Source organism: Phascolarctos cinereus, unplaced genomic scaffold (genome assembly GCF_003287225.1).
Source record: "Phascolarctos cinereus isolate Bilbo 61053 unplaced genomic scaffold, phaCin_HiC Scaffold_4;HRSCAF=312, whole genome shotgun sequence".
In the NCBI taxonomy this organism is placed as follows: domain Eukaryota; kingdom Metazoa; phylum Chordata; class Mammalia; order Diprotodontia; family Phascolarctidae; genus Phascolarctos; species Phascolarctos cinereus.
In genome coordinates this window covers 694,509,956-694,533,714 of record NW_027555847.1, presented here as the reverse complement: position 1 = coordinate 694,533,714, position 23,759 = coordinate 694,509,956, and the positions used below count along the sequence as shown (strand labels likewise).

The window sequence follows — 23,759 nt, the reverse complement described above, 5'->3', positions numbered from 1 at the left end:
TCACCGCACATCAAGAAAGAGCACAACGCAGCAGAAACAGGCTTGAACTTGGAGTCAGAAGATCTGGGCTCAGAGCCTCCCTGACGCTTGCTGGCTGTGTGACCTCAGGCAAGTCATCTAACCTCTCTGGGCCTCAGTTTCTCCTCCTGTAAAATGGACTGGCCTGAGGGCTGCCAGAATCCCTCCACAGTGTGGATATGCAACCTGCCAGCCAAGAGGCCTGCTGCTCTCACCCTGGCCAAGACACTTCACCCGGCTGGGTCTCAGTCTCCTCATCTGTAAAATGCAGATAACACCAACCCCAAAGGGATGGTGAACTTCTAGAGCCATCAGTCATCCCATCAGAGGTCGTTATTATTATAAGATAGTAGTGGGGAAGGGCACTTCAGGCAGGGTAACCACCATGGGCAAAGCAAAGGAGGTGGGGAATATCCACTTAAACTATTTCCATTCTATTGCTATGCCATTTCAAACTCGGGACTGACCCTCTTCTAGAGCAGCAAGTGATGAGGGCCTGAGATTAGAGCACCCAAATCCATCGTCACTCCCACCTCGGCGTCCTACTCTGCCCGCCACCCAGGGAAGGAACAACAGCTCCTCAGAAAAGGAAGACTGCCTGGAAGGCTGCCAAGAAAGACAGGGAGAACAGTTACCAGCGGGGAACAGATCCCAGCTTGTGCGCCCAGAAAGAGCCGACTCAGCAGAACACCGCCAGGTTCCGCTGAAAAAAACACCATCCCCGTGATGACTTAATGACATTCCTTTCCGCTTATTTAGGTCCACAGGCAAATTTAATTTAAAGGGAAAAAAAAGGAGAAAATACGTTTTTAAAGACGCATTAGTGTCTAAGCAAATCCAAGCGGTTCCCAGAGCTAATTAGGAGATGGGCCACGAGAGCCCTTGGAACCAAATCTGAGAGAAGGTGGCGCCACAGAGGCTCAGCATCCTGGTGAATTCGCGGGTGGCCCGGGACAAGCGGGTTGGCCCTGCTTTCTCTCTCCGTAAGTGAAGGGGTTAGTGGGGATCGCTACTCCGGCCCCTCCTGGCACTCCAGCAGTGACCTGTGTCCCCTGAGGAAGCACTGGAGATGTGGTCAGGGCACCTGGTTCCCGAATCTGCCTCTGCTGCTTAGGAGGCTCAGGTGAGCACACGCAGGTGCCACGCTCTGCAAACCCCTCTAAAGGCCCATCTAAAGGCCCCCTGGACTGGGAGTCAGGAAGACCTGAGTGCAAAGCCTGCCTCAGTCACGTACCAGGCAAGTCATTCTAACTCTGTGTCTCAGTTTCCTCCATCTGTAAAATGGGATGATAATAGCACCTACCTCACAAAGCAGTTGTGCGCAAGAAATGAGCTATAATGGGTGAGGTGCTCTGAAAACTAAGAACCCCACGGACACGCTAGCTATCATCACCGCCGCTGCTGCCGCCGCGTGAACATCACTTATCTCTGCCGGCTAACAGCCCTTTGGAGCCAGGCTCGTGAGACACCGAGCTAGAAGAGCCCTCAGAGATAGTGCAGACCCGCCCTTCGTCTGACAGAGCTGGGGTCACTTAGAGCATAAGTAAGTCACAGTGCTAACAGCTAAAGAAAGCCAGCATTCACACAGTTTGCTCAGGGGACAAAGCAAGAAGAAAGTCCCTGCCCTCAGGAAGCATCTAAAGGGCAGACAGATAAAGGTGAAAACTGGAGGGAACCTGGGGAAAGGCTCTGGCAGTGGGAGGGGGCCAGGTAAGGCCTCCTGGTGCGAGGATGGAAAGGCAGCAAGGGGGCCGGCTGGCAATAGGCAGGCTCTCTCGATGAGCGGATTCTACTCCGCGTTTCAGTGGGAAAACAGGACATCAAAGATGAAGGGACGGCCAACCCGCAAGGCCACCACCTGCCTTCGACACCCACATTCCTAAGCGTGCTCAAGGACTACGAAAGAAAAACAACTCTGACAGAGAGCAAGAGGAGCCACGAGAGCAGGCCGGAGACGGGCGTCTGATGCTGTGACTCACGTCCCACACCTGTCCCTTCTGCTCAGCTCACACCGACGCCCGGACCCCAGGGACAGGCCCTCCCAGCTCCCTCCCGGACACCACGTCTTTGCCCTCCTCAGCCCCCAGAACAGTCTTCCTAGCACACGGGCCGCTGCCCTGCTCAGACCCAAGAGGCTAAGGACCTGGGCCCCTCCAGGCTAGATTCCAGTCGCCCTTCCAGACCGACGTCAGACCCCTCCCCTTCCCGAGCCTTGCTCCAATCTCTCACCTCCTAGAATTCACCACCCAGGACCGCCAGGTTAATCAGGTCAACAGACACTTAGTAAGTGCCTACTGTATGGCTGGCCTGAAATTCCTTTCCTTTCTCAGCTCTGTGTCCTGAAATCCTTTCAATAGGACCCGTAGACAAAGGCTGGAAGAGCCCTCAGATCATCTCATCCCAAAGATGAGGAGACCGAGGCAACCCCAGGACAAGGAAGGGACTTGGAAAATCACAGCAGCACAGCCCTGGAGCACAAAGGCGCCAATGAGGGCTGACAGTCCACCCCTGTCACTTTGTAGGCAGTAAAAAGGAAGTCCCGACAGAGTCACAGACTCAGGAACCAGGCTTGGGTCCCCCAAGTCTAAGCCCTCCTTTGAATCTGGGTCCTCAGACGCCAGGGCCAGGGCACGCTCACCCCCTCTTCCTTCAGGAAGCCTTCCGTGATCTCCCAGCCGGCCCTCCTCCGCCTCAAACTGCCCCCAAAGCATTTGGTCCTGCTCCTTCCTCTGTGGCGCCCACTCGCACTCCCGCCACATCTTTCTCTGTGCGTGCCCTCTACTGCCCCATTAGACTGGAAGCTCCGTGAGGGCAGGGGCCATTTGCTCATGAACTCTGTATTTCTCTCAGTGCCCAGCACAGAGCCCTTTGCTTAACAAAAGATGCTTAACACACGTTTATTGAATCAAACTCCTTCAACCTCACCCAAGAAACAATTTGAGAAGAGGCCAACAGCACAGAAAAATAATAGGGAGAGGTCTCTGGCCTTCAGAGGGAGTCTGGACTAGTTGACTCTAAGGTCTAAACCTAGAATTCTAGGAGAGGCCCAAAGCTGGAAGAGGTCACAGAGCACAGAACCCTAGGCCTCGAGTCAGGAAGAACTGAGTTCAGACACTGACTAGCTGTGTGACCCTGGACAAGTCACTTCTGTCTGCCTCAGCTTCCTTACCTGTAAAATGGGGATAATAAGAGCACCTACCTTTTAAAGGACAGATGTAAGGATCAAAGGAAAGCACAGGCATAAAATGCTTAGCCCAATGCCTGGCACATAGTAGGAGCTTAATCTTCAGCTCTGCACCAGCAGCTCCCTTCTTGCCTCTAGAACAAGGCACCTTTTCTCTCTCCTGCGCATGGCATTCGGAGCCCTCCTCAATCTGGCTTCGAGTCTAATTTCACCTTCCTCCCTTTTACAGAGTCCAAATTTGCACCAAGTTGGCCTGTGCACTCACCCTTCCACCACGCCTCACCAAGCCTTGGCCGGGCCCATCCCCCCTGCACTGACAACGCTCTCCCCCTCCTCACCTCCGCCTCTTATAACGCATAAGCTTCTCTGAAGGAGAGACTGGTCTTCAGAGACGAGAAACACTGATACACATACCTAGGTCCTTGTCCCTCTGGGAAATTCCACCAACGCCCAGACCAAGCTGACCAGTCACACACACAAAAATAAAGGCTTTCCATGAACAAGAGAGTGCGCAGGATGTCTCAATACCTGGTCCCATCGCTGGCTGCGTGCCATGGCCCACACCCAAGCCCCTGTCCACTCCTCCTTCTTCCAAGAATCCTCTCTTCCCAACCGGAGGCCAGACAACTCCCCCAGAATGGGAGCAGGGAGTGGGGCACAGAGCTAGAAACCTGTCCCAAACCCCAGAAGCCACGTGGGCTCTGCACAGACTTCAGGAATTCCCAGGTCTCTGGTATCAGCCGAGGCCCAGAAGCCAGCTGCCATTGCAGGAACCACCTGAAATGCGACCGGGTGAGGGAGGCCAGCAGTGCAGAGAAGGGGGTGGCTAGCCAGGGTTTGCTGATCTCATCCCCACGCCAGGCAAGATAAAAACAACCCAGAAGAACCCAAGACAGAATCTGACCTGGAAGACTAATCAACACTACAGCTAAAAATGAAAATAATTTTTTTAAAAATTTTTTAATGATTTCTAAAAGAAATTTAACTCTTTATTACCAAGGCGGGAGTGTCACAGCAGAGTGGCCTGCCGTGAATCACATCCAAGGAGGAAAAGCCAAGCAAAGGGAAAAAAAACCCAACCTCTAATCCATTTTTTCCACTACTTAAAGGAAACACTGAAATCACCCCATGAAAATGGAAAAGTGAAAACCTTTGCAATTTTTAAGAAGAGAAGGAAACAGTCCCCACTTTTATTTTCTTTTTAATTCTTTTTTAACCATTCCCACACCCCGGCAGCTGTCCACGTTAATTGCATGTACGAGACTCATTTTTTAACTGTGGTGCTGATTAATCTGTTTTCAGGCTCCTCCATGCCATGGGCCCTCGGAGGGGAGAAGGGGAGCAGAGGAGTGGAGGAACTGGGGGAAGGCTGCTGCCTGCTCCCCACCACCCCACGACGTGACGTCGGCGTCCCTGGAAGCAGCTGCGCAAGCCTGCTCCGCTCCCAGAAGCCCAGAAGGTTTCTGCTCAAGGGGTCCTGGTACTTCCCTGAGGAATGCCAAGACAGCACTGGAGAGTGCCCCATTCCCAAGCACCCTCACTCCCACGGGCGATTTAGCTCCGAAACCAGCCAGCACGAAGCCAACCAGGACGGCAGGCTCCGCTCCACGGCAGATACAATACTGTCCTCCAAGGAGAGGAGGCTCTCACATTCCAAAATTTCTGAAAACAGCATTTCTGCTCCATGGCAGAGTCCCCAGAAAGCAACACTTAACTACATGAGAAATCATTCGACTCCAGGCATGGGCATCCTGAGGCCTCTGGTGGCCCCGCAGCACTCTGTCCCAGCCCTGAGCCGCCTCCACTCTAGGGAGGAGGATTGGGAGTCACACCTCAGAGCCACTTGGCTCCTTTCCAAGATGAGAGAGACAAAGGGGAAAGGGGGGAGGCTGGTCGACTGAGTCAGAAGCTAGATTTGAAGGCAGAATTCATCACTGTGTATCCTAGCTCAGTCACTTACTGATTTTAGCAATTCATCAACAGGCATCAATTAAATACCTACTGCATACCAGGCACCAAGGACACTTTCTTTTTTAAGGCAACTGTTTCTGCCCTCAAGGAGTTCATATTCCACAGGGAGAGATATGCATAAATAAGCTTCTATAAAATAAACACAAAGTTGTTCAGGGAAGGAGGGCAGAAGAGATTAAAGGGAGCAAGGCAGGCAAAAGGAATAAGCCTTTATTAAGTGCCTACGATGTGCCAGGCACTGTGCTGGGGGCTCTACCAACATCCCCTCTGACACGGAGGCCGCATCCTCGGCTCTCTCAGGCCTTCATTTCCTCACCTTTAAAATGAAGGGTTTGAGGGGCAGCTAGGATATTGAAGTGGATGGAGCACTGGCCCTGAAGTCAGGAGGACCCAAGTTCAAATCCGGTCTCAGACCAAACACTTACTGGCTGTGTGACCCTGGGCAAGTCACTCAACCCCAACTGACTTTAAAAAAAATTTTTTTTAAATGAAGGGCTTGGATGCAGTCCCTTCTGGTTCTACATCTATGATTCTCTGCTGCAACCAAACCAGGGTCAAACACGTAAACCCTTGAGGCTTCAAGTGTCTTCATCCCCAAAATGACCACTCAGCATAACAAGTCTTTTTTAAGCATCTACCCATTCCAGGCACTGGGCCAGAAGCTGCAGACACAAGGATGCCAAGTTCCTGCCCACAAGGAGCTTACCTTCTGCTGGCTGTACTGACACCTTGCCTCCCTTCCCCCACTGCGGGTGACAACAGCCCCCATCACGGCCTTCTGGAATCACCTTTTACCTCTTAGCTGGGCACAATGCCTGGCACACAGCAAGCAGTTAATTAATGCTGACTGATTGCACATAGCTGTCTGAATGCTGTCTCCTCCAGTGGACTGGGGGCTCCGAGGAAAGCCTGCCTTTTGCCTTCTTCTCTATCTACACCCAGTACTTAACACAATGCCTTTTACATAGACAGTAGGCACTTAATAAATGATTGATGGATTCTTTGAGGGGCGCCTTTGAGCAAGTCACTTCTCTAAACCTCATGTTTCCTCGCCTGGAAAATGGGAATTACAGCCCTTTCCCCTCGAGGAGCTGTGAAGATCAAATGAGCCTTGTACCCCTTCCGGGGTTAGCTGGCATTACCACCAGGAACACTTCTGTCCACCTCTGGGAACACAAGGGCGGCCCGATCCCCCGGGCTCCAGCCCCAGGCTGAGAACAACAGCTGGCAGCCCGGCCCCTCCCCACTTGTGGCCAGGATCCCCCCCACCCCAGCACCGAGACAGCCCTGAGAAGAAGCGTGGGGGGCAGAGCCCAGCTCAGCAAACGGCCCCAGCACCGGAGGGACCACCCGACCTGAAGAAGACCCAGCAAAGAGAGACCTCAGGATCTGAGGCCCCCAAAAGCCCCCTAGACACTGAACTATCCATGGGATCACAGGTATCACACAGTGGGAAGAGGCCGCTGTGCCCAATCTCCCCATTTTACAGATGAGGAGACCGAGGCCAAGGTCACAAAGGTCGCCTGATGGTAGGAGCACAGCTCTAGAGCTGGAAGGGACCCCAGAGGCCACCCAGACCAACCTTCAGCTCGGAGGCCAGCTTCTGGTTCAACCCTTTATTACAGATGAGGAAATTGAGGCTCGGGGAAGGGAAGGCTGTGCCAAAGGGCACACAGGTAGAAAGTGTCTGAGATGAAATCTGTGGCCACGATCGTCCTGACCCAAAGCCAGCACTTCTGGCATTACACCAGACTCCTCCTCTCAAAGGTAAGACTTAAACCCAGGTCCTCCCAGCCATTGACCAATTGACTAGCCCAAGCGCGTACCTGGAAGGCAGTACGGTGTTGAGGGCACAGGCCGCTAGAAGGTCTGAGTTCGAATCCTGCCTCAGACAGAGGCCTCCTCTCTGAGCCTGAGTGCGCTCTCCAGTCAAAGGAGAACCCGTACTCCTCCCGTCCCCAAAGTCTTAGGTCAGCTTTCAGCTCTCGGGGCACAGAGCCCAGAGAAGGAAGGCCACACAGGAGGCCCATCAGGAAGGGCCGCTTAGCCGAGCCAGCCAAACCTCTGCTAAACAAGTCAACGAGCACTTATTAAACGCTTCCTGTGTTCTCTGGGGACCCGTGCAAGGACAGACCTACACTCCAGGAGCGTCCCTTCCAATGGAGGACGGAGCGTAAAAAGCAGCTGGAAAGATGGGGCGTGGGCAGAAGGACCAGAGAGCCGGGGCAGGGCCAGGAAAGGCGCGAAGGCCAGCTGGCCTGGAGGGAGCGCCCCAATCCATCAGAGGAGGGGGCCCAGGGGCGAAGGGCAGCCTCAAGGACAGAGGCAACTTCCCAGGTGAAAGGGCTGCTGGCACCTGGCACAGAAGGCAGCCGCAGTGCCAAGCAAAGAGTAACCTCAAGTCTTAATCTTTTTGAAAAATTTCTCCCCAACACCACACCCCGGTCCCTGACACAGAGGAGGAGCTTGGTAAATACTGGATGGAGATGAGCTGGACAGTGTTTCCCTAGAGGGGGGAAGAGCTTCAGGATGAGGCCTGGGGTTCTAAACTCTTTCCAAGACTCAATGATTCTGTGACTTGTCATGTGACCTGGAACAAACCACAACCTCTCTGAGCCTCAGTTTCTTCTTTTGTGAAATGGTGGGGGGGGGGAGAGAACACGACTTGTTGGCCTTGAAGGCCCAGACCAGCTCTAAAGCCTAGGATCAGGTAACCCAAAAATGCAACCAACAAAAAAAGAAAAAATCCACCCACATGAAAAAAAAAGCCTGAAAGCAAACGGTGCCAGTTTTCGTTCTGTCTAAAAAGAAGGAAAAATTCCCTGGAAGTGATCCAAGCACCTCAACAGCTCAAGCGTTTGTAAATCTTGGAGCCTGCCCATTCTAGCATCTCAGGTTCAGCTTCAGGCCCCCCTGAATGGCCTCTGAGAGTCAGAAAGAAAACACAGCATTGGTGGAGCTTATCCCCATGGCCCGGTCCTGTGCTCCTCCCCAGGGTAGGAGCCCAAGAGCAGGGGACAAGCCTGCTGCCCTCAAGACACTTACATTCTAACGGGGAAGCCAAACCTGAGAAGGGAGCAGCAAAGCAGGGGATGGTGGGAGGGACATGAGACACACAGTCTATGTGAACCTGTAAATGGGGGTGGGGGGGACAGCAACAGCAGCAGCTCTCAGGGAGAGAACCAAAGTATTATATAAAGTGCTCTGCGAACCCCAAAGAGCTACAGAAATGCCAGCTATTATTATCGTAAAAAATCTACTCTAGGATCAGAGACTTAAGAGCTGAAAGAACCTCAGAGGCCATCCAGGCCAACCCTCTCATCATTTTACAGATGGGGAAACAGAGGCAGAGAAAGGTTAAGGGACTCGCCCAGGTTCACATAGCTAAGCAATGTCTGAAGTGGAATTAGAACTCAGGTCCACCCTTAAATTTCAAATCTAGAGTGTTCTTTCAACCGTAACAAGCTGCCTCAGGGACCTAAATGTCCCCAGCAACTGGTCATCCAGACTGTGCCTTGAGCCTTCCAGTAAGAGAATCCAGTCTGGGCCAGGGACGTCTAGAAGCCTTCCAGAACAGCAAGTCTCAATGTGCTGCCTCCTGGCCACTCCTCCCAGGGGCAGAGCGAAACAAGCCTGACCTCTCCCCACCCTGGGCCTCCAGATGCCCGTGCCCTTTCCCTCCCTTTGCCCAGTTAGGGATGCGGTTTCTCCGTTTCTCTGGGATGTCTTTGTCTCTGTAGGGCATCCTTGGCAGGAGGAGACAGGGACAAGACAGACCTCCCTCGGCTAACGAAGCTCTTCCAATAGCTTCTTGCCAATTTCCCAGAACTGTCCCGAGCGGAGGGTCCTGGCCACAGCCACGGAGGGCCTGGGGCCAAACGGGAAGTCAGACTCCCAGTTGTGGGCCCAGCATTCCCTCTCTGGTGCTGATGAAGTCTAGGCTAGGCAGTCTGTTGGGGGGTGGGGTCCTATCCCAAGGCCAAGGGCCTGGCTGACACTCTTCTACTGAGTGATTCTACGGCCTTGGGCAAATCACTTCCCACCCTCATTTTTCTCATCTCAAAGGGAACAAGGGAGAAGGAAGAGGAGAATGGTCTCTGAGGCTACATTTGAACTCAGGTCTTCCTGACTCAAGGGCTGGTACCCAGGACTAGTTTTTCATACACACACAAACACACCTCAAAGAGATTTCTTTCCTTTTTTTTTCTAGTCTTAGACACATGACACTTACTAGCTGTGTGACCCTGGGCAAGTCACCTAACCCTGATTGCCTCACCAAAAAGCGCAAAAAAAAAAAGTACTATTCGATTTAAGTAAACCTGACTTTTACAAATTCAAATTTACAAGAAACATAGGCCAGAGCATAAAAATTCATTTTACAAAAGTGGAATTCACCAAATCATGACCATTTCAGAGTTGGAAGGGCCCTGAGCAGCCAGCTGGTTAACCCACACCCAAAATGGGGGTCTTCCCCTTTTCTGTGTCATGTACCCTTTGAGTAGGTCAGTGACACCTCCCATCCTTCTCAAAATGGATTTAAATGCAAATAATAAATACAGAGGATTATACCACAAAACCCAATGATATTAAAATATAATTATCTCCCCAGTAGATAAAAAGCCAAAAGACATGAACAGGCAGCTCAGTAGAAGAAATCAAAACTATCAATAATCATATAAAAAATGTTCTAAATCACTAATAATTAGAGAAGTGCAAATTAAAACAACTCAGACTGGCTAACCTGGCAGGAAAAAACATTATAAACGTTGGCGAGAATTTGGAAAAAGTGGGACACTAATCCACTGCTGATGTAGCTGTGAACTGGTCCAGCCATTCTGGAGAATAATCTGGAACTTCGCCCAAAAGGCTATAAATCTGTGCATACCCTTTGACCTACCAATAGCACTAGTAGGTCTGTATCCTAAAGACATTAAAAAAAGAGAGAGAGAGAAAGACAAGGACCTACGTGAACAAAAATATTAAGAGCAGCTCTTTTTGTGGTGGCAAAAAAGCAGAAACTAAGTAGATACTCATCAATCAGAGAATGGCTGAACAAGCTGTATTAATGACTGTGATGGAATACTACTGTGCTATAAGAAATGATGAAGAGGATGGTTTCAGGGAAAACCTGGGAAAACTTCCATGAACTGATGCAAAGCGAAGTGAGCAGAACCAGGAGTACATTCAGTACATCATCTGCACAGCGATCAGCTGTGAATGACTTAGCTCTCCTCAGCAGTACAGAGATCCAAGACAATTCCAAGTGACTTATGATGAACATGCTGTCCACTTCCAGAGAGAGAACTGATGAACTCTGAGTGCAAACTAAAGTATAATTTTTTCACTTTCTTCATTTTTCTTAGCTTTTTTTTTTTGCAACCTGGCTAACATGGAAATACGTTTTGTATGATTTCACATGTATAACTGATATATTGTGTGCCTTCTCAATGGGAGGGGGGAAAGGGCAGGAAGGATCTGGAACTCAAAAGAAAATTTTAATGAATGTTAAAAATAGTTGTTTAAATGCAATTATCAAAGTATTTTTTTAAAAAGTTCACAGACCCCAGATCCCTCAATACTAAACAATTCCTACCATACCACTCCTAACAAGTGGTGGTTCTAGAAGACCTCCAAGGAAGGGAGTCTAAATCTATGGGGGCCTCCCTCCTCTAGTGAGCTCCGCAGTGGATGCAAAGCGGTATCTGACTTAGGGGGATCTTTTTGGTGGTGGAAGGAGAAAATTATTGGATTTAGAGTTGGAAGACTCCAGGTCAAAACACAGCTCTTCCCACAGCTGAGAGGTGTGTAGAAAACAGGTACCCTCCAGCACAGATCTAGGGGAGCAGATTAGTCTGGGTCAGTACCTGTCCTGAGGGAAAAGTAACTGCTTTTATCTGCTACGAACTCAGGGAGAACTGGCTGCCCAGTGGGTGTACACATGTCTGAGGCCAAATCTGAACTCAGATCTTCCTGATGTCAGCACTTCTATCCACTCTACCCCCTAAAGCCATATCCTTCTCTCCTGCCTGCTGCTCCTCTGACTCACTGCCCACCTACCAGAAACAGTGGCTCCCTCTTACCTACCTCTCCCTAAAAAAAAATCACTGGGACCACTGACCCCGACAAACAATCCATTTTCTTCAGAGCATCCTAGTGAGGCCAAAGTGGCATTACTACCAGCCCCACTTTACAGATGAGGAAACGGAGGTGTGAGGTTCAAAAGCAGAAACTCTGCTTCCAGAAGGATCCTTTTTCAGAAGGCTGCCCTACCCACTCACCAATCCCAATCCCAAGACAGAAAAAGCTGGGGGAAAAGGAGATGAATTAGTTAGAAATATGTAACAGAGCTAGAGATTAAAAACAAGCGAAATTATTAGGCAGGCATCCATACATAATTATGAATTTCATATAATTAGGCACCCTGCTAATTTCATTACTTGTGTATTTACTGATTGCTTATTTAATTTATGTACTTTTCCCCAAATAACCAACTTAAAAAGCCCCTCTAGTCAAGAAACGCCCCTCCTGCCAACATGCCCAAAGGCTCCCCCACCACACTGAGCTTTGAACATGCCAGGGATGCTCCGGCCCGAGTGGCTGCCCAGGGGGCTGCAGGCGTGACTTGGGAGAAGAGCCGAGGGTCAGTGAGAAAGCGACTGGGATGGCAGAGTCACCTGGCCCGGCAGGGACCCAGCCAAGCGTGTGCACACACATGTACATGCACACAAACACACACACACAGCCAAATACACCAGGGAGCATCAGTGCCCTTCAGGACCACCACAGCTCCTCCTTCCCCCTTCCAGGATCTCAAATAAGACAGGGAAATGAACGACGCAGGGTAGGAAAAACCCAGAAAAGGGCCCAGAGTCTTAGAAAACACCCAGTGCTGAGCGGTTGAGTCCCCCAAATCCTCCACGTGGTGGGCACACGGTCCAAAGCTTAGACGTCCCTCTCGTGGGCCACTATCTCCCTCGGGAGCCTCTGGCTTCATGGAGATGTTGGAACAACCGTCTTCTAAGGAGGAACGCCGTCCCCAAAGGACCCCGGACAAAGGCTCTCCTCCCCTACCATACACATTGGCCAACGTCCCTGCCCACGCTGGGCCCCTTAGAAACGGGGCACAGCTGCACAGGCACTGTCTGCCTGGGTCCCGGGTGTAGAGACAGCAGCAGCAGCCCCTCCGTTCTCAGATGAAGCCAGACAGCCACCACATCCCCACCTACCTACGGAGCAGCCAGGAAGCAACAAGCCAGATTCTCCCATCAATCACCACTCACTCGGGGCCAACCCTGAGGAGCCACCTCTCCAGGGGCAGGGAAGCCCCCCAGGACGCAGAGCTTCGGGGTGTGAAAGAAGCCAGGCGTCTGAGTGTTCCACATGTGATGGCCTGACCGTATTTCCCCTGGGCATGATTAGCAGGACAGGCCTGCAGGGCCAGACGCTCTCATCTGTCAGCCCGATTTCACCATCACGCAGGTCAGGATGGAGCTCATTCATTACAATCATTTCTGAATGACCACAGGAGACCCTGGAAGGCGGGGGGGGCTTCCGGCGGAGCCAGAGGAACAACGCTCGGCAGCAGATGGCCACAGACACCCCGGCCACCTCCAAATCTGTGAGCAGCACCCCTTCCCAGCCACCTGCAGCAATGCCAGCCCACAGCAGCCCCTTCCCCACTATCCTACTGCACGCAGGTCCTGGGATTACACACTTGGGAAGGTGGGAGAAGACCAATTCAGGAAGCTCTTACTCCCAGCCCGCCAACAGACCAGTGATCCAAAAGTGTAGCAAGGCTGCCGTGGGAGGTCACGGGTCCCCCTGCCCTGGAAAGGAAGACTCCTCCCTCGCCGTGACACAAGGACTGCAAGGATCATGAGCCCATTTTGTGGATGAGAAAAGTCGGGGACGGGGACAGGTACCCCCAGCCTTCTCGTCTCATTTCCTGGATGGGACTGTACTGGGCAGCTGGGAGACGTGCTTTGTAAACCTCGGTGCTCAAGACGAAAAGGAGCTACTGTTCCCAACCCTACTTAATTGTTCTCTCTCTCTCTCTCACACACACACACACACACACACACACCCATCCTCCACCCCCTGGACCAGACGCCCTCACCTCTCAAAACAGGAGGCAGCCGGTGGCACAGTCTACTAGACTTAGAGTCCAGGAGATCCAAGTTCAAATCCTGCCTCTGACACTTAGTGGCTGGGTGACCCTGGACAAGTCACATCCCCTCTCTCAGGATCAGGACCCCCCCATCTCAAACACGAGGGTGAGTCCAGCATGCTCTGCCCCACATAGCTGTAAGCACAAAAGGAGATCACACAGGCACAGCCCTCTGCCGACCTCCAAACACCCTCTCGACGCCGGCTAGTGAGGACAGCTAAGCCTCTGATGCTCTGACTTCAATTCTGTAAATATTTAATCTGGGGGGGGGGAGGTGACCCCAGAGTCAGGGCACCTGGGCCCAAACACTGCCCAGACACCCACCCCCTGTCACCTTGGCCAAGTCACTTAACTTGGGCCTCAACGTTGAGATCAGACCTTCCACTTCTAATCTGCTCTCCCACAATCCTGCATCTGACCCTGGACCTCAGTTTCTTCATCTGTGAAATATGGGGGTGGACTGGCTGGCCCAAGGTTCCTTCCAGCTCCAGGATCTGAAGTCCGGAATTGCTTCTGTACTGCCCAGAGGTGAGATCCAGGTCGTGACTCCCCCCTCCACCCCCCAAAGGCCCCTCATCCCTTGAAGACCATCCCCCTTCTCCACAGAGGCCTAGGGGAGACAGGGGCCAGGGCCCTCTACAAGGCTCAGACCCTCCCGCCTCATCCTCTCCTTTGGTCTCCACGGCAGGACCAGCTCCAGGGTCCTCTGCCTCCTCCCCACCCCTTCCTCCTCTTCTTTTAAACCGAGATGGAGCTAAGTGCTGGCAGACAAAAAAGAGCCTTTGTAGGCCTCCGGTGGCCCACGAGCATGACAAGCAGATAAGTCAGCCACTGGAGGAGAGGTCCCCATTAGGCTTGAGACACGGATTGATGAGAAGGAAAAAGGACACACACATACACACACACACACACACACACACACACACACACAGAGCAGACCTAGTTTCAAAGGCTGCACAAAACACCTCCTTCGGTGGGGTGAGGGAGGAAGAGAAGCAAGGAAGAGGGAAACCACAGGCTCTCCCGGCTGCCAAAAATACCACCTCTCCCCTCCCTTCAGCCCGGGATGGGCAGGACCCCTCGGTTCTTTCCTCCTCTGATTGTGCAACTTATTTGATGGGCCATCTTGAGCAAGTTACTGGGGTTGGTGGGGGTTTTTTTTAATAAATATTTTGAAGGCTGTATTTCAGCATAATTGATTTCTTTGTAATCCTATGTGTTCTTTATGCTGTTAAAAAATGTGATTCTGAGAAGGATCCATAGGCTTCCCCAGGCTCACCACCCAAGGGGCCCAGTACCCAAAGAAGGGTAAGAATCCTTGGACCAGATCAGATGGCTTTCCAGGTCCTTGGCGATCTCTGGGATCCTGTAACTACCTCTGGTCAGCCCAGGAGAACGCTAGGCTCAGGGGGCCCCAAAAGCTGCCTTCTTCTGCCTCCTTCTAGGCCCCGAGGACCCAGACAAAAAATGGGGTGGGGGAGGGGGAAACATTCTGCTGGACTGCATATTTCTGGCAAAGGTTTTGTTTTGGGGGAGGTGGTCCGAGAAGCAGAGAAAAATGCTTGGTAATTTTAAAAAGTTGCCCTCAAAAAACCTTTTAAAAAGGAAGGGGGAGGAATACCAAGTGATCTCATGAGCAGCCTCCTAGGAGCCCTACAGGAACAGTCTGCTCTCACTCTCTTCTCTCCCTTTCCCCTTTTACTTTTCCATCTGCCAGTGGGCCAGGGCCAGCAAGCCCCTCGAGGCCAGCAAACTCTGATTTACTTCTCTCTATCTTTCCCTGGCAATACAACACAGAGCCTTGTACGCTTAGTAAACTGGTGGGTGAATAAGCACCAATTAAGTACCTACTGTGTGCCAGGCATTGTGCTAAGTGCTTTACAAATATCATTTCAACAATCCTGAAAGGTAGGATTTTACAGCTGAGTAAACTGAGGCCAACAGAAGTGAAATGACTAGCCCAGGGTCCTCTAGCTAGTAAGTGTCTGGGGTAGGATTTGAACTCCAGTCTTCCCAAATCCAGGCCTGGCATTCTATCTGCTGCACTGCCGAGGTGGCTTGTGTTTAGAGCTGTGAGAACCTGCATGCAGGCCCAAATCCCGAGCCAGGCAGGAGAACACAGCAGAGAGAGCGCCAGCTCTGACGTCGGAAGGCTGAGCTTCTACTCCCGGCTCTGCCCTTACTTCTGCCTATGCTGCTCAGCAGCAGCGACTCCACCTGCCTGGGCCAGCCCCCCAGGAGCACAGCTGCCGCATGTGCCCGGCAGGCCTCCCGGACTCTGGACCCGCCAAGGCCCTGGTCTCAAAGGTCGCCTTCAGAGCTCAGCACCACCTCCTCGGCCTGCTGACGTTACCGGCTCCTGGCTCCCCAGGCAGCCGGACTGCTGCGCCCGACTGGATCCCGAGAGCAGCCAGGCTCCCCCTCAGGCCCTGGGCCGCTGCACAGTCCCCCGGCATTAGAATGGCTTCCTGGGAAGTCGGGGACAGTCTGAGTGACTGGGTGTGCTGGGGGAAGAGGGGTCAGGACATGCGATTTCAATGTCTAGAAGCTCCTGGTGAGTGAGGAAACTCAGCCCTGAGAGGAAAAGACACCCTCCCACACTCTTTTACAGAAGTGGTGGGGGCCCACGGGTGTGGAACACTGCATCCATGATCAGATTTTTTTCACTGTCTTAATCAGGTTTTTTTTTTCTTCTACCTTCTTCCTCCTTTTCTTTTCTCTAAAAAAATTCTTTGTTATAAGGGACCTCTACTTTCTGGAAGGAAGGGGGGAAAATTTAAGCTATGTAAAACAAAACATGCCAATAAAACGTTTTATTTTGTTTTTCTAAATTAAACAGCCAAAGCATCAGAGATCTAGGGCCAGAGGGGCCTCCATGGTCATGTCTAGCCCCAGTCACTCGTTTGAGCGATGAGGAAACTGAGGCGCAAAGCTAAGTGACTGCCTACAGTCCCATGTCAGACGTGGGATTTGAACTCAAGGCCTGCCTCCAGAGTAGGCTGCGGGTGTTGGGGAAAGTCCTCCTTAAGGAGGAATGACTTGAGTGGTCCACCTGGAGAAGCCCCGCCCTGCTAATCCGGCCTGCGGAGGAGGAGATTCCGGCACTGCACAGGGCCGGGGCAGGCGGGAACAGGCGGGAACAGGCAGCTGTCTCCCATGCCAATGGAAAACTCTTCCTCCAGGCAGGGCCCTCGGACCTGCACGGACTTGCGGGGTGAAGGACGGCCTCCCAGCTGCCGCCCAGGGAACAGGGCTCCCTCCCCAGCTCAACAAACAAGTCTTCCTCAGTGGGGAGAAAGAACAGATAACCACAAGCTGGGGAACTGAGGGCCTTTCGTTCAGGAATCCCAGAGCAACCAACCCCGCACAAGTCAGGAAGCCTGGGGGTCTCAGACCGGGGACCCTCAGAGGCCACGTCAGAGCCGAGGAGGGGCAGAGGGAAGCTGAGGTCCAAGGTGAGACCAGAAGAGGGACAACTCAAGGCCAGAGCTGGCTCTTTCCACCAGCCAGGCTTCCCCCATCCAGCTCATTTTTCTACCCTGCCCTGCCTTGCCCTACCCAGTGTAGGTGGGAGAGAGAGAGGGGAGAGAGAGAGAGAGAGAGAGAGAGAGAGAGAGAGAGAGAGAGAGAGAGAGCGAGAGCAAGACGCTGGGAGCCAACCCTGGGGGTGGGAGATGAGGGGGAGAAAGGAAGGATGGGGGAGGAAGGGAAGGAAAGGATAAGGGCAGGGGGAGAAGTAGAGGGCTTTATTAAGTGCATCCTAAGTGCCGGGCACAGCAAATCCACATCCAGAACACCTTATGTTCTGACGGGGAGAGGCCAGGCAAAGGTGTTTTGTTCTGGGAGGTCATGGGGAGGGACAGTAAGTGAACAACTGTCAGCCAGCTGGCTGCCCATCGACCGCCCAAGCTGACTGATGAGTCCTGCCCCCAGAACGGGGAGCATGGCGGGAGAGGGAGCAGTGAGTGGGGGGTGGAAGAGGGGGCTCCAGGGCCTGAGGAGGCCAGGGAGAAGCCAAGACTTTCAACCCAAGGTGGAGGTGAAAAGGCAGGAAGGCACAAGCAGAATGAGGCCTGAGATGCTCCCAAGCCACACATCAGCCAGGAGATTGAAAGACGGTCACTTCCCTTCAGAGACCCAAGTCTCCTCTTCAGTGGGAGAAAAGTGCCGTCCTCAGAGGCTCAGCATCTCCAGGGCAAAGGGACCTCCGACCACTAGGTGATCTCTGAAATCCCCTTCACCCCGACATCCTGGGCTCAGAGCTGTCCTCTGAGGATGCCCAGGAGGAATGATGCCAACCACCCAGGCACCAGCCACCACCCGTGTCCTGAGAACTTTCCCAGGTCCCCAGAGTTATTCCCAGTAACTCTTGAGTTACTCATCTCCTTCAAGGCCAGCAGGTAGGAAGAAAGTCAAGAACAGAGGCTGACAAGATGGCCACAGACCTGTGCCAGGGATACAATATTCTGTGAGTTAGAGGCCCTGGGTTCAAATCCTAGCTCTGTCACTTAGTACCTAGCTAGCCTGGCACAAGTCACTTTCTTCTGTGTAAAATCAGTGTTAGTGACGATGATCTCTGATGTCCCTTCCAGCTCCAATGAACCATTACTACCTAGGACTTTGGAAGGGTCACTTCACCTGCCTGGGCCTCAGTTTCCGCATCTGTAAAACAAAGGGGTTGGAACAGATGGCCTTTCCAGCCAGATCCAGACCTACGGGCTGCAGGCCCTAGGATCCCAGGATGACTGTCTCCAGCCCTGGTCTCCCTCTTCCCCACCCCCACACACCCTCTTACTGCTAAGGTTAATGAGTCAGTGACTAATACAACGCTCGGTTTATCTGGTGAGCCTGCAAGCCATCCCAGTTTCCCTTCAGACAGAGCCTGCCTTTCGGTCAAAGGACGCAGGAGCCCTCTTCTATCAGCTTAGACAAGCCCCAGTCTGGGGCTGTGACTCTGAGTCATTCCCTCGCACCTGACCTAAAGGCTTAGAGATCAGCAGCAAATGCGTTAAGGTTTGGGGGCAGGGGTTGCTGCTGGCTTTGTTTCTACTACACGGGTGATTACATCATTCTGGGAAACTCTACCGGTGCAGACCTGCAGTCTTTACTGTGAGTCAGAAAACCCAAGGTTCAAAACTTGGCTCAGCCGAGTGACCTTGGGCAACTCACTTCCCCTCAGAGCCTCAGTTTCCTCACCTATAAAATAAGGCAGCAGATGGCCTCTGAAGACCCCCTACAACTCTAGATCTAAGATCCCATAAGGACTCACTTCCCCTGCGGATCTCAGTTTCCTCACCTGGGGTGAGGACCTCTGGGGTCCTTCCAGCTCTGTTATCCAATGATCGGTTGCCCGGGGCAATGAGAAATTAAGCCAGAAGGGACTGCAGAGGCCACCTTGGGCCAATTTCTCCATTTATGGAGGGGGAAACTGAGGCAGAGAGGTATGAAGTCACTGGACCAAGGTCCCACCAAGAGTGCCTGAGGTACAATTTCAAGCCGGGTGCTCAGACTTCAGAGGCCACACTCTTCCTACTATGGAACAGGCACGCAATAATTAAAGGGAAGATGTTCTGTAACCTTTGCAGCGCCATCCACAGGGTGTCCCAAAGGTCTCCGTGCCATTTTAAGCTACAACCTCAAAGTCTGGGGACGTCCCATATAACTGTCTGCTACTACAGTTGCAGGCCGCAGAAAGCACGCTGCAGGTAGAAATGAAGGACCCCACATCCCAGTCCCTCCACCTAAGACCAGTAAGAACCTTGGGTGATCACTTCCCATCTCCGGGGTTGAACTCGCTCGTCCCCGGGGCCCAGTCTAGCCCGAAACCTCAGCGTCCACCTCTGAGCTCCCTTTCAGCTGGGACCGTCTCTGTGTCCAGAGCTGGGGCTCAGAACTTTTCCAGGTGCCAGCTAAACCCAGGAGACCCGACAGAGAGAGAGAGAGAGAGAGAGAGAGAGAGAGAGAGAGAGAGAGAGAGAGAGAGATGGAAGAGGCAGATCCTGCCTCGGGACAAAGGTGGCTTCACTCACCAGTCGCAGAACGGATCTTAGAGGCCCTGGCCTGAAGATCTCCCAATGAGGGGAAACTGCCACCTCCCTTACAGCAGCCCAGTCCACCCCGGGACAGCTCTGAGGGCTGGTTTTCTCCCAACATCCAGTACCAAGTGGCTTCTTTAGACCTGCCACTTCTCGTTGGGGGCCAAGCAGAACCAGTCCACTCCACACGGCACAGAGCCTGGCACATAGTAGGTGTTTAATAAATGCTTATAGTACCCCCCACACACACAATGTAACCTAAGATCTCATTAACTTTTATGACTATTCAGTAACACCACTGACTCACTAAACTTAAGGTCTACTAAGCCTCCCAGATCTTCTTCAGACAAACTGCACCTGTCTCTCTCAGCTTGCCTCTATGAAGCTGATTTTTCTGAACTCTAGACTCTACGGTAATCCGTATAAAATTTCATCCTATTGGATTCGAGCCACTGTATGGCTGGCCAGTCCTTCCCTCTAGGAAAAATGCCGCCTTTCTGATCTCTTTCCTTTCGGTCTCTGGGGCTTCCCAGGCACAAGACTACACACAAACATTTGGCAGATGTCTAAAAAGGAAGAAAAAGAAAAGACGGGGAAAAAGCTCTCCCAGAATTAAAACCACAACCCAGCTCTGTGATGTTTCTGAGACCAGGACTCCTGAATGCAGGGGAGGTCAGAGGCCTCCAGCAGGGAAAAACAGAAGGTGTCCAGGGTGCTGAGGAAGACAAGAGAGGAGGATGGAGCAGCGGGGGTGGGGGGGGGATCCAATGGGAAACTTTACCAGGATAGAAGAAAGTCCAGCCAGTTGGGAAGAACGGAGGCGAGCCGAGGCAGCTGCAAAGGCTCATGGGAAATGGAGAGGGGGAGGGAGAACAGAGCAAGGAAAGGGACTCCCCTCTTCCCCCTCCCCACAGACATTCTCATCTTCTTATGTGTCATGGACCCCCCCCCCGCCCCAGGCAGCCCAACCAGGCCTCACACTCGCTGAGCTGCTAAATTTCAATCTCACATCAGTGAAAACAATGACGTATTTTGTTTCCCCATTCTAGTTCATGGACCCCTTGAAATCTATCTGTGGGCTCCTCGGACTTGACCATACGATGGTTGAGACTGGACCAGATAACCTGTAACAACCACCACCCCCCACTCCAAATAAGCCTTTATCAGCTAGCAAGCATGTATTAAGGGTCTACTGTGTATACGGCTCTGGGCTGGGAGCTATCCACACAAAACCAAAGAATAAAACAATCCTTTTCTAACCCTAGGGTTCTTAATATGCTGCAAAGACGGTCAGGAAAGGTCCCTGATCTAAACTGGAAGGACCTTCCCAACATTGAGAGTTTACAAAGGCACCCGCAGCTATCAGCAGGTGTTCAGGTGTGCCGCTAAGAAAACCAAGAGACGGTGTTTCTGGTCTTCTGGTTTAAGGTCTGCAGAGCACTCTGTGCCTCTATTACCTGCTTGGAGCCTCACCATATTCCAAAGGGACTGGGCCCTCTTCACGGGTGGGTCCCACTTAATTAAAATCAGAACAAAAGTTGACCCCAATAAAGAGATGTAAAAAGGAAACTCCCCCTTTCTTTGCAGAGATAAGGGACTTTGGCACAGAACGCTGCGCGTTCATTAACTCTTCAGAATTGTGATTTTTCTTACTCTATCTTACAAAAGATGGGTTTCTAGGAAAGGAGAGAGAAAGGGTATAGTGAGAGATATAAGTAATATAAAAATAAAAGCTATCCAAAAATTATTTTAAAAATAAAATTCGACGTGAAAAAGTTACAAGCTAATTACTCGTCTGACTACTGATTAGACAATACCTCCCCTGCCCTCGGGAAACCTAAAACTAGACTGCAGAGACAGGACAGAAATTCCTTGAAGGAAACGCTGCTGCCTCTCCCACAATCCCAGAATCTGAGCTCCAAACCGGAGTACATTTTCCTTCTGAATGTCCCTCTCCTCTGTCCCTTCCTTCCTGCTCCCAATGGACCTGGGCCAAGGTCATCACCTCCTGACCCAGTCTCTGACATCACCAGCGCCCCCACCCTCTGTCCAAACCCCTCCCCTTTGCCGGCCCGATCAATCTTCCTTAACCATCATTTGGACTGGTCAAAAATTGTTCCAATGTAAAAACCACACCTTTGGCAGGTCCCCACTGACCGCATGATAAAGCCCAAGCTCTCTGTACTGTTCCAGACCCTCCAGCATCCCCCTCATACAGCTTGCTCAACCGCAGACCACTCCCCACAATCATCCCTCGCTCCTGCAAGATTGGTGAACCAATCCCTGCATTCCTTGAATCACCTCTGACTACCACACACACACACACACACACACACACACACACACACACACACACACACGCACACACAATCTCTGGAATACAGCATAATTTAGCAGTCCTAGATGAAGGGGTCTGGAGAGAGCTAGGCTCAATCATCACCACTTACTGTCACGGATTTTAATTTTATTTTTTCATGGGCATATCTTCCCCATTTGAAACTGAGCCCTGACTGAGGAAAGAGGCCCCTAGAGGCAGCCAGCATGGGTGGAAATAGAAACGAGGTAGTGGGGCACAGTGTTTTGGGCATAGAATTTGGAGTTGGGAAGACATGAGTTCAAATCCTGCCTAAAATAGCCATTAGTTGGGCATCACATTTACTTCTCTGGGAGCTCAGTTTCTCATCTGCAAAATGAGGGGGTGGTACCTCTTCACACAGGCAGGGACTGCCGTCAGGGCACTACGTACACCCTCAGATTTTGTTGCTATGCTGACTCGTTTTGATGATCTGCTTTTTTTCATCTTTCTTTTTATTCTTTGTTAAGGAGACTGGTGTGCTGGGTCATGGAGAAGAAAGAGAAAATCCAGAAAGGAAGCGGATAGAAAAACAACAGATACCAATAAAATTTACAATATGAAAAAAGGAGCTGCAGGGGCAACTCGGTGGTACAGTGGATAGAGCACTGGCCTGGAGTCAGGAGGACCTGAGTTCAAATTTGGCCTCAGACACTATGTGACCCTGGGCAAGTTACTTATCCTCAACTGCCTCCAAAATCAAACCCCGCCCCCCAAAAAAAGAGGGAGGTAAAGGTGAGGGGCTAATGTAATGGATAGCACCTGAGCTATATCCTAAAAGGGAGGGCACTCCGGCATGGGCAAAGACCCAGAGGCAGGAGATGTGATGCTGCAAAAACACCTGAGGCATAAAATGGATGAGTAGCATTAACCTGGAAAGGTTTTTCTGGAGGAGATATGACTTTTAAGCCAGGCTTGTCATGAAAAGCATGGGAACAGTGAAGGAAGAGGGAAGGAATAATCTTCTCTAGGCCTCAGTTCTCATCTCTGAGCAGTGGGGAAAATCCCCTTGAGCTTTAAGAGACTGGGGTGAGGGATGCCTAATAAAAATGATTGCCAGGCACCGTGCCAGCGTGAAAACACTCTACAAATGATTAATGGTGGCAATCCATCTCATCAGAGTGGCCCAGCAGTCCCAAGCAGGCCGAGGGGACCTCCCAGGCCCACACTCTGACCACCCGGCCTGGACATGGACACCCTGCTTCTCACCCCCTCCGCACCTTCTTCACGCTGCTCCTGCCCCACCCAGGCAGAACCAGGACCCTCTACCTCCTTCCAGCAGACTGTCCAAGGAAAGGATGGCATTTTAACAGTGGGGGGGGGGTTTGAGATGCCAGCAAACCTGAATGAGGATGCCCTCTCCAACAGACCCACCCTCCAGGGAGGAGGAGGATGCCCACTCCATTCTGGGACAGCGATCACTGTCAGGATGATTTTCTCTACACTGGCCTCTCTGTACCATCCACCCACTCTCCTGAGTCCTGCCCAATGAGCTCCGTATGGACATAGTACAGAACTTAAGTCGTATTCAGACAGAACTATATTTGCGTAAATATAGCCTAATTTCTATACCACTAATGACTTTGCTTATTAGTCTCAGTATTTACAAAATGCTCAGGAAGGTCTAAGCTTTTAAAATTAAATGCTAATATCTTCCTGCTAAAGTTTTATTTTATTTTTCTTTTAAAGCAGGTCAAGTCTCACGTTTCTATGTGTCCATTTTACATCACCCTCAAGAGATCTTGGGCAAGTCATTTACCCTGCTCTCTGGGACTCAGTTTCCCCCCTCTCAGAGACTCAGTTTTCTCGTCTGTCAAATGATCTAGTTAGACCTTATAGGGTCTGAGGTTAGAGGGCCCTTGAGATAGCGATCTTGCCCCCACCGCTCACTCCCTTACACACACACACACACGCTCCAGGCTAAACATTCTCAGTGCCCTCAGTCCACTCCCATGGCACAACCTCAAGGACCACCTCCAAACCTGCAGTCCTGAGCCCGGGAAGATTCCTCAAAGCCCCACCAACTCCAGG

The 23,759-nt window shown here is 51.7% G+C and overlaps 1 protein-coding gene across 1 annotated transcript in view; it reads right to left on the bottom strand.

Moving 5' to 3' along the window:
* NCOR2 (nuclear receptor corepressor 2) overlaps positions 1 to 23,759 on the bottom strand; it is a 361,555-nt gene that overhangs the window by 299,109 nt on the left and 38,687 nt on the right.